Source organism: Tenrec ecaudatus, chromosome 4 (assembly GCF_050624435.1).
Source record: "Tenrec ecaudatus isolate mTenEca1 chromosome 4, mTenEca1.hap1, whole genome shotgun sequence".
Taxonomy (NCBI): Eukaryota; Metazoa; Chordata; class Mammalia; order Afrosoricida; family Tenrecidae; genus Tenrec; species Tenrec ecaudatus.
In genome coordinates this window covers 191,600,025-191,609,651 of record NC_134533.1, presented here as the reverse complement: position 1 = coordinate 191,609,651, position 9,627 = coordinate 191,600,025, and the positions used below count along the sequence as shown (strand labels likewise).

The 9,627-nt window shown below is 44.9% G+C and overlaps 1 pseudogene; it reads right to left on the bottom strand.

The window, feature by feature from the left end:
• Positions 1–8,074: 8,074 nt before the first annotated feature.
• On the bottom strand, positions 8,075–9,212 carry LOC142446142 (transmembrane protein 248 pseudogene; annotated as a pseudogene).
• Between the last annotated feature and the right edge of the window lie 415 nt (positions 9,213–9,627).

Here is a 9,627-nt window from a genome sequence, read left to right as displayed (position 1 = left end):
TTTATGCAGGCTCTTCTGCCAAGTCATTCTGGATATCCGCTATGCTCCCCAACCCAATTCTTTTTGAAAACATAGTGAAAAATGTATTGTTCCCATCTCTCCTGTTTTCCTTAAAACTTCTTTCTCTACGGTGGGAAAGACGTTATTTAGTGGACGGGAGGGAGCAATAACCCATCGCTCACATTTTGTATGTGTTTCCAGGCTGTGTGATTATGGCACCAAATGTAAGGATTTGAAATGCATAACCCCAGGATCTTCCATTACAATGATCTAAGATTTGCTATTTGATGATTTTCTGGCTCTTCTGATATTCTCGTTTCCATGAGAAAACAGGTGCATGAAGATCTAATTTGAATTAAGTTTAACAAGTTTAGAGAAATTATTGGAGAAAATGTATTATTTCATATACCAGTTTAATATAACATAACTAGTCATGTTTGCTAGCAAGCAATTCCTGTCAATTTCACTATTCCTTACTCTTCAGCATATTTTCACACCGCAGCGAGAGTAGTCTTTCCAAAATATAAATCATGTTGTACTTGGTGCAGTGGATTACTTAAGATGGCCCTTCTAGCCATAACTTTGAAGGCTTCACCAAACATTAGATGCAAACACCATGGAACCCAACCAAGAGGAGTGGTTAATTTCGCCATCCTAGTACAATTAAAATGAGCTATTCCAGAGGCTGAGCAGGGAATCTCACAACTACTAAATAGTCAGAGGTGGAGCGAGGCCTTTGGACCCTGGACCCCTGCCCTGAGCATCTCCTCACTCCCAGAAAAAGAGAGCCGGGCCTGTGAGCTTTTTCGAGTGGTAATACCTCAGTTCTTGGCTTCGCATGAGAAAGAATTCCCACCGAAGCCTGGTTCATAATACAAGTGCGTTTTCATGAAGGATAGGAGAAGTTTCCGTTGTTATGGTTTCAAAGGAGGCCACGCTTTTTCAGGGAAGATGCCAAACTGCTGGGGCTCACACCTGGACACGGGCAACCTCTGGCAACAACCCCGCCCGGAGCTGAGGCCGGAAGGGGCACCAAGGGCAAGAGCAGGCGCTGGGGCAGGATAAGAGAGAGGAGGGAGTCCCCTCTACCTGCCACTGGACGGGGAGCAAGGAGCTGGGTAAAAAGAGGAAGAGAAGGAGAGGGAGAAGGAGGGAAGGGAGAGGGAGAGGGAAAGGGAGAAGGGGAGAGAAGGGGAAGGGGAGAGATGGAGGAGGGGGAAAGAGGGAGGAAATGGGGGGAGTGGAGGGAGAAGAGAGAGGAAGAGAGAGAGAGAGAGAGAGAGAGAGAGAGAGAGAGAGAGAGAGAGAGAGAGAGAGAGAGAGAGAGAGAGAGAGAGAGAGAGAGAGAGATGTGCCCCCCCCCCCCCAGTAGGCCCCATGTGGGTCCCCAGCTGGCCAGGAGCTGTGCGTGTGCGCCTCCTACCTCCACCTGCCTCTGCCCAGGCCAGAGTCCCGAGAGACCAGCCTTCCGGCCGCCTCCAGGGGACAGTGGAACCCTGGTACTGGACCCCATCAGCACGCCACATAATCGATAGTCACGCGAAATACCGAGAAAGTTCTGCTTCCGAGCTGGAACAAACATTGGACTCCGACGCAGGTGACTTTTGTAAAGGAAAGCAGTTGGTGTTACCTGAGTCGGTGCTGGTTGACGTTGTTGTTAGTTCGCATTGTGTAAACCTTTTGAGGCTGTGTTCCAAGCGTTTTGCTATCATTTTCTTAGTTTCTAAGTGGCTTTTTGTACTGGTTTTAGATAAAAATGAGTCCTAAGAAATAATTTTTAAAAGAATCACGATAAGGCACTGGTTAACCATATTATCGATATTGTTGATAGTTTAGTAAAGCCTTTTAGAAAACAGTTAAGAAATGCCAACAGCAGACCACATTACATATATATATATATATATATATTTTTTTTTTTTTTTAGAGAGAGAAAGTCAGCCAGGTCCTCGTGAAAAAAGGCAAAGAAGGGGGGAGAAAACTGAAAAGCAGCTACCCGTTGATTTTATGAAAGGAGATTCCCCTTCCAAACAATGAGTCTCTCCATCCCTCCTCTTCACATCCGTGTCCACAGATCCAGATCCTCATCCATCTCAAGGTATGGGCACTACTGCAGTTGTTAAAACTTTTTTAATGTTGTGTTTCTTATTTAAATTGTATGATTTAACTCTGAACTTGACTTTGAAATTTCTGTGTGATGTTTTGTATAAAAAGGCAAGGTTAGGGTAAAAAGTTGATGGTTGAGAACAGATTGATCCGTTATCCATGATTTCTTATGGGAAAAATTGATTGGAACTCAACTGCATCGCCTTTTGACGCTCCTTCTAGAACGCATTAGCATCGAGGTCCTGGGTCCTACTGTATTTTAAACCTCTAGCTGGGGAGGCGCGGTCAAAGGTGTTGGTTGACTGCCTTGGCTGAACTAAGCTCACCTGGGCCTAGTTTTGGCTGCCTGGGTGTACTGCCCACCTGGCTGAATTGGAGCATACCTAGTTAAGGTCTTTATAGGTGCCTAATGCTCACCTGATTCCTTCATGGGAGGAACACCCCCCTGACTCTAGCTACCTAACATTACCAGCACCAGACATACAGAGAAATGGAGAGAAGCCATAGAAGAAAAATAGCTGCTACAGGGGCAATAGGCATAGGACACAGTAGGCTTCCCAGGCCATGGATCTAGCAAACTGTCTTCAGGCCTCAGGATGGTGGACAAATTGGAATGCCCCTGAGCACTTATGGGTGGAGCTAAGATTGCCAATTCTTTGGAGTCAGATTTAGTGCCTTGGGGCAGAGGCTTGGTGGCAGAGCTGGGTGCCTTTGAGGTCACATCAACAGAGATAAAAGAGCTCCTCTGACCAGAGCAGAGGCTAGGCTGAGGGGTTGACAGCCAGCAAAAGATGTGACTGCAGGCATTGCTGAGAGAAGCAATTCTGATCAAAGAAGTCTATTCTGCATCGTTTCTGATCCTAAATTGTAACCCATTACGTCCCCCAAGAAAATCTATACCTATGAGTATTAGCTGTGGATTAATGTGTGGCCAAAGCCTGAATTATCAAACCCAACAGAGAAGTCTACCTTGTCCTGGGAGAAACCGTTGGTGTCGGAAGTGATAAAAAGATTGAAGCTCTTTTGAGAATGATGAGGGCAGTGAATGTATAAATGTGCTTTACACAATGGATGGATGTATGGATTGTGATAAGAGTTGTATGAGCCCCCAATAAAATGATTTAAAATTTTTTAAAAGGTTGAAGATCAGAGGCATAGCTGACCTTGCCATGTGAAAATCAGCCTTGGGCTGTTATTGCGAGAGTCCTCCTCACCTGTGAAATCAAAGGAGAGTTGCCTCTGGCATGCCATTTTTGCACAGCCTCACTCAGTCAACACCCTCCAATGGTTGCCTAGTAGCCGAAGGACAAAATTCAAGCTTTTTAGCTAGGTGGCAAGGCTCCCAAGACACAATGTCTTATCCGTGTGTGCTTTTCCTCCAACTTGCTGCACATTTCCCACTGCCTAATTCAGTTTACTACAGCTGAATTGTCCATCCCATCGTTCTTCAAAATACCCAAGCTACCTCAAGGCCTTTGCCTTTGGAAATCTCTCTGCCTGAAATACTTCTACTGAGAGCTAGCTGTTCCTGTCTGCTTCCTTTTCTTCATTTAGATCTCCTCTCAGATTCCCTTTTTATGAAGCTTTTCTCTAATCACCCCATTAAAATAGCCATTGCTTTTTCCCACTATCAACAGACTTTTCCCAACTGTCTATTTTCCTCATAGTTCTTATTGCCACATGACATGGTGTCATATAGTATTTAGTTCATTTGCTTATGGTCTGTCTCCAATGGAATTAGACAAGGTGTCTGCTCACTTCTGTGCCTTCAGAAGAGTGACTTTTGCATAATACCCAAACCCACCAACTTCCAGCTAGTCGACTTTATCTCAGACTGACTCTATATGAGGTTTATGAGATGGCAAACCTTTAAGAAAACAGACAACCTTATCTTTCTCCCACAGAGAACCTAACCTGGTGGGTTTGCACTAGAGAGCGTATGCTTAACCTCCCATCACCTAACCCACAGTCCCTACAGTGACCCAGTAATCATTGTTGGATAAATAAATGACTGAATGAACCATTTTGCAGGGAATGTATTTAGCATAGCATCTCCTTGGGATTGCTTATCCCCTCTGTCTTCTATAGTTAGACACCAAAGGAGGGAAAAGGAAACAAAAGAGAGAGAAACAATAAACAAAACAAGGCCCCAAGTAGAGGAGTATCCCTCTGTTCAATAACAAGCAAGCCTGAGGAAATCCATCTGTTCATCCCCCTTTTCTTTGGAGGATTTTTCTCCCAGGACCCTTTACCTAACAGTATTAGATTGGGGAAGGGAACACGAGCTCACCTTGGGCACATGGAAGAATTACGACCCGTTGAGATGCAAACGTGGCAAAAGGAGTTTATTTGCTAGTTCAAGCTAGAGCTTCCCTCCCTCCACTGCCCAGCGCAGTGGGGACCCAGTGTCCAAAAGGGAATCAGCCCCGAGTGCTTTGTTCCCTGGGCTTTTATGGGGCCAGGGACGGGGGGGGGGGGGGGGCGGGCAGTCCAGTGTTGTTGTTCTTTAAATTTATTGGAGAAAACTTCTGGCATCAGCGTTGTCCATTGGTGGTTGGTGAGCAGTTGTACGCATATTCTCTTGACTGGTCAACGGGGGTGGTGGTCGCCGCTCCCTACTGGTCAGTCTGGGACAGGTGATGCCTTCGCTGACAGAATTGCCTCAGTGTCCAGGAATCTGAAATTAGAGCTTAAGCCTGCCCCAGACTTTGGTTTTATGTAGCCTGTCATGGTGCTGGTGCCGGCAGTTGTAAACCAGGACCCCACAGCAGCATGTATCCCCTTTTATTCCTCAGTGTCCAGTCTGAGGAGCACGCCTTCTCCAAGGCCCCATTGGTATTCCATAGGCAAAAACATTTACTTTGTGAAGGATACTGTTAAAATAATGAAGATATAAGCCCCAGTCTGGGAAAAAAGTATTTAAAAATCATATATCTGTTAAAGAACTTGCACTCGGATTTCATAAAGTAGGACCAAAAGTCCTTCATAACAAGAAAGCCCAATTTAAAATGAACACCAAATGTGGAAGCATATGCAGAGACACTGCATCACTCATACATTTCTTGATATTTAGGGCTAAAACCAGAGAATCTTCTCTTATAATCTGACCAGCCAAGGGAAGGACCAATTTGATCACCTTATGGTGGTCACTTGATTGTGGGAAACTTAGAACCTGGAAGAAAGTGTGTAAGCACCCTAATCATTGCACTTGTGATCACAGGGCTTGGGAGATCAGCATTTGTGTTTAGAGGAAAACCTCCATGGTCTGAGATACAGATAACAGCCAAATACACATTCTCCATATGGAGAGATTTCTTCACAATTGCCCTCCATTAAAATGCTAATATAAAGCTGTCCCCTAAAGGCACCTGGCTCCTCACTAAGCAGCCAAAGGACTCTTTTGTCCCTCTCAAAGAGCGAGCTACTCCTTTTTCCTCTAAAAGTATCTTTTGACCAATTCTTGTCATGAAGTGTTCCACTAGGGAGCTAGGCTATCCAAGATTCACACAGTGCCCATTCTATGGCGTATGTGCTAACTAGAGACTTGAAGACCTCATTACTGTAGAACCCTATTGTTGAATAAACTCACTGCTCACCTCCCGGTATTGGACATCAGTGTCCTTTGCCCTGTCTTTTCTGTCTCCTTTTTTCTATAATTGCTTGGTCATTTCCTCAGGACCACCATTGCTCATGAGGCTGGACCCCATACTTGATCACACTTCCAATTCAACTCGGTCACCATATACAGAATTTCACAGCCAAAATCTACATGCAAAATTAAAAATAAAAGTATCTATATTCATATGTGTTTAAAGCTTTCTAATATGCTATTTTTCTACCTGACTTTTAAGTAACGTTTGGCAACTAGTAATTGTTAAATACCTGTTGAAAGGCTATAACATGAAAGATAAAAACTAAAGCACAAAAATAGAAAACAAAGGGAAATGAAATGAAAACAAGACTACTTTCAAGAAAGACACGCATACTCTCCAATATACTAAGTAAGAAAATGAAATCTATCTTATTCATGAAATAAAAACAGGATACTATTAAAAAGGAAGGTTTGGTCAAAAATAAAGAAACCATATTCATGGAAAACATGATAGCAGAAACACACTCACGGTGTTTGAAATATAAGGTAAGAATTATATGTATATTTATTTTATATATATGACAGAAAAAGGAAAAGAAATTAAAGAATTGATTCAGTAGTCCAGAAAGAGAGTTTAGAGCAAATGGAATATCATCAATGAAATCATTCAAAGAGAAGATACCTATATTTTTGGGTCAGCTTCATAATAGGCTTTCAACTTTAAACACACACATTTCTTTAGCAAATTTGTGAAATATAAGCACATTACAGAAAACAAGATGTGAAACGATACTTTTTGCATGATATGGTTGACAAAAACATTCTAGCATTTCTTGAAAAGGCCCTGTCATTAATACCAGTCCAAGACTCTTGGTAGAAAAGACAGCCATTCTCAGCCTGCTTCTTCACCTCATTAATCGTGCACTTGTAAAATTTATTTTTAGTCTCTTCCATAGTTAGCCACAATTTAAAGGAACTGAGCAAGTTAAATAATGAAATCCAACAATTAATTGTGGCATTTTATTGGATAAAAAGGTTCCTTTTTTTAAGGAAGGAAAGTACTATCCAGATTTGGGTTGAAAATATTCAGGCCAAAAAATGTGTGTGTGCATGCATGTATGCATATATGGATGTCTGTGTATACACACATATACATACATATGTGTGTATTTGGGGTATATATATGTACACACACATATATATGTATACACACACACAGAGAGAGAGAGAGAGAGAGAGAAAAGAGAGAGAGAAGAAGAAGAAGCTGCCGCCGCCGCCGCCCTGGTGGCATAGTGATTATCAGTTGGGCTGCAATCCCCATGGTCAGCAGTTAGAAAGCCCAGCACTCTGCAGGAGAAAGACTGGGTTTTTTACTCCTGTAAACAGTTAGTTACAGGCTCAGAAACCCCACAGAGGGATCGCTGTCAGTCAGCATTGACTCAAAGGCAGTGAATATATAGATATATATATTATTTTTAGAATCCTCACAATGACCTTGACAGTGTGATTATAGGCACGTGAGAACACACACACACACACACACACACACACACACACATACACACACACAATCCTCACTGCCATTGACTCAAACAGAGTAGACCTGCCCATGTAGTCTTTAAATCTATAAATCTTTACAGAAACAGAAAGCCTCATATTTCTCCATAGGCTCACTCACTGCCCTCGAGCGAATTCTGACTCGCAGGCATAGTAGGTTACAGGTTAGATTGCTAACTGCAAGGTTAGTAGTTTGAAACCACCTATGCATCTCAGGAGAAAGAGGAGTCTTTGAACTCTTACAAATATTTACAGTCTCAAACACCCCCAGGGCAGTTCTACTCTATCATGTAGGGTCTTCATGGGTCTCTGCGTGGGCAGCTCTTGAAAAGAACTGGTTTAGGTGGCCTCGTCAAAGGTGACAGGACCATTAATCGGACAAAGCCATATGAGTTCTTTTAAGAGTTCAGTGTCACAGGGATACGGATCTCATAAATGGTTTCATTTGATCACATACAGGAACATTTTACAGGGATGAATCGATCATATGCAGCCAAGAATTCTTTGTGTCTTATGCTCTGAATTTCTATTCTTTAACAAATATTCCTAGAAAATGTATGCAAGGTTTCTTTTTGATGGAAGAAACCCTTAAGTACAAAGTGAAAAGACCAAGAGAAGCAACAAAATTGATGGATGGCGAGTTTAGGGTTCAAAGTGACAGGTTCATTTCACTCGGCCTCATTGTCTTTAAGCCTCGTTGTCTTCAATGTTTTTCTGTTCCTTTATTAATTCTACTTACCATTCCTTCCTCTCAGCTTTTTGTGACTTGCTCCTGTTGAGGTAATAAGGCACAGACATAGTAAGCACTCATCAAAAATGTGCTTTTTTTTTTCCAGTTTCGAATCGAGTTTTATAAATATGTACAAATCAGTTACAGGCACTTGAAATGTCTTTGGCTGGAATAACCCAACATTGCAAGACAATGTGTTCACAGTGTCCAGGCCGGCCGGGTGCAGCAGGCAATGACTGCAGTTCTCGCCGCCTCTCCCAGGAAAACCAGGGGTGGTTAAGCTTCAGCCAAAGCCACCTTCTCAGGACAGAATTCAGGATTGCTCTGACGTAGTTTGCTTGGTCTGCCTTTGATAACGGCAGCAGAACATGGTTATCACCATCACGAAGAGGAAGTAGCTGGTGTGCATGAGGTGCAGGTTTATCAGGGAGCGGTCATCATCTGGAACAATGACTGTGAGCTTGGGGTTGAACGCATGGTAGACTTTCCCAATGGCCCCCTTGTAACACCAGAAGGGATTGTAGTCTTGGACATATTTTGTGTTGGCGTCTCTGGCTGTGGTGAAGATCTTGTACCAGAGAGTGGCGTTGCTGTATGTGTCCGGGATGCAGTGTGGGGGCTGTACGGTGACAGGGAACACACCAAGGGTGGCAGTGAGGGTCATGCAGGTCGTGAAGACCACCTGCTCGCAGTGGCCGTGGAGCACGCAGTCGTCTGCACTTCAGGCTGTGGACAGCGTGAAGGTGACATTGATCTCCTCGTGGGCCTCCCTGCCTGAGAGCCCAGTCTGCTGTCCTGGGACAGTCGAGCCCAGGTGAGTGACGTTGCCGATTATCCCCCGAAAGGCCTGAGTGGGTCCAGCATCAGGGTGATGGCAACAGAGATGTTCACAGAGCCTGAGTCCTCCAGGCCCTGGGGGACCTGGGTGGGGGCCTGGGCTGGCCTGCTGTTCACTGTGCTTTCTGGTGTCGTCATGTCATTGGTGAGATGCTTCAGTGTTTCGTTCTCGGATACACACAAGTCCAGATCATTCAACCGCAGCAGGAACATGTTCCAGTCCTCGGCCATTCCCGGTGACTTAATCTCCTTGATTTTGAAGAAGTAGCCCAGGGTCAGGAAGACCATGGCCATGGCGCTCACACTGATCATGAAGACCACCAGCGGGGGGGGGGGGGGGGGGGGGGGGGGGAAGGGGGGCGGCGGCTGATGTACAGCTTCAGGTTTGAACATTATTCTGACAGCTCCACCCCGCCCAGCGGGCCGCGGCTCCCCAGGCTGTCGCGAGGGCCCGGGGCGCCTGCTACCATCCTCCCGGCTATACTAGGTGGGGGGGAGGGGGGGGAGGCGCATCCTGCTCTGAGGGCCGGAGGCGACCACTAGAGGCCAGCCAGGCTAGCAACGCCGCAACACGGGCTCCGCTGGGCTCCGGCCGCCGTGGTTTCCGGGTAGAAAACGCCACGGCCAACCAAAAATGTGCTTTTTTATCTGCACTGTATTACGGTATTTACAAGGTCACATCGGTTAACGTTCGATGGCTAACCTGGAGGGCGATTTGAACCCACTAGTGGTATGCAGAAAGAAAGCCCTACAGACCTGTTTCCTTTAAGATAACAGCTGAGAGAGGGGCATCTGCATCTGAGGGGCC